This window comes from Rhincodon typus, chromosome 11, assembly GCF_021869965.1.
Source record: "Rhincodon typus isolate 14 chromosome 11, sRhiTyp1.1, whole genome shotgun sequence".
Lineage (NCBI taxonomy): Eukaryota > Metazoa > Chordata > Chondrichthyes > Orectolobiformes > Rhincodontidae > Rhincodon > Rhincodon typus.
Genome location: NC_063342.1, coordinates 37,904,907 through 37,906,566, shown reverse-complemented (window position 1 = coordinate 37,906,566; position 1,660 = coordinate 37,904,907).

Here is a 1,660-nt window from a genome sequence, read left to right as displayed (position 1 = left end):
ATGAAGTGGTGTGATGCACCTCAAATTGCATTGGTAACAGCCTTGATACATTTGTTGGCTGAGGATTCAGAGATCCCACACAAGTCTCCAAGTGTTCCTTTGTAAGGAGCCAATTGTTACCTTGATGGCCTCTAGGATAGGATGCCCATCCACTCCTTTATGTCACAGGTTCCATTCCAACAGCTGGCTGTGACAGTTCCCTGGGGCATCCTCAGCCTGCAGTAACGCTACATCTTGTTCATCCAAAGAAAATTACATCCAGGACAATAGTTTCTGGGCCTGTCATACATCCTTAGAGGACTTTGAGATGTGACCTGTTCAGCTGGAGGCTGTTCTGCTGGAGGTTGCTGCTGGCCCTGGGGTTGCTGTCACATCTGATCCCTCTCTACTTCTCTGCACCTTTGTTGCATTGCAGCAACAGTAACAATAACCCCAGCTGTGGCTGGATCCATCAATCTTGCTTTCACTGAAACTATGCAGGGAACATAAGAAACAGATCAGGTCCTCAGTAATATGTGCAGTCAGAATGCAGTCACTCATAAATGATGGATTAGCATACACTTCCATTCAGTGGGACATGGAAGACTTTGACAAGGAGAGCTCTAATCCCTCTACATGGACTTTTGACATAATACATAATTCTGATTAATGTAGCACCAGTTGAGCTGCAAAAAGACCACAGGAGATGAGAGGTGCTGTATGTGCACTGAGACTTTAAATCCCCTCCCCTCCGCACCACCCAAGAAAGGTATCATAGCATAAAGGAGTTTTGGCAAATACGGTTCAAGGTGAGAGAGAATCTTCCATGCCCTTATTCAACCGATGAGTTCTTGCATTATTTTTGTGAATTGTAGCTCACAAGTGCCACTATTAAGATCAGCTGTCATTACTTTTGCTTCGCAGACAGTAGAGCATGTGCTTTAAGACAAAAATAATTTCGCTAACTCCACCCACTCAGGGTGTGGTCACAATCACTTTCCATTTCCAGTGCACATTTAAGATTTGCATAAGTCTGGAAGGCAACTTAGGTCATGTTTGGAAGAGCGAGATGCAAGCTCAGCCTGGCAATCCAGGACCACCTAAACGCCCCTTTCTTTCTGGCACTCTCTGGCCAGCCCAGTACTGATTGTCACGTGTTCTCATACACTACCTGCAATTATATCCACAGCTTTCATCATTAGCTTCTGTCATGCCCAATATCATGCTGTGAGTATACCTGATGAGACCACAGTGGTAGTGACTGCTGATAATCCCCCCTTTTCCAAAGTCCTTCCATGCACTATCATCTCCGTTATATATCAAATATTCTCCCTTCACAATTCTTGACCTTCTCCATCCCAGGTTGCTTTTCCAATCTCCACAATTGAATTTCCCAACTTCCCTAACATAGTTGTGTCCCTGATAACCCGGGCCGTGACTTACATTTAGCTGACCCCCAGGACTGATTGTGGCCTACCCCCGTGAATGACTTTGATGGATAGCTCCAATTGACTTAATTTGAATCCCCTCATTGGTTGCAGTGGATTTCCAGGAATGACCATGGACACTATTTGGACTATAGTAAGGAGACAGATACCTGACTGTGTCAGGAACAAAAACAAAGTTGCTGGAAAAGCTCAGCAGGTCTGGCAGCATCTGTGGAGGAGAAAACAGAGTAAAC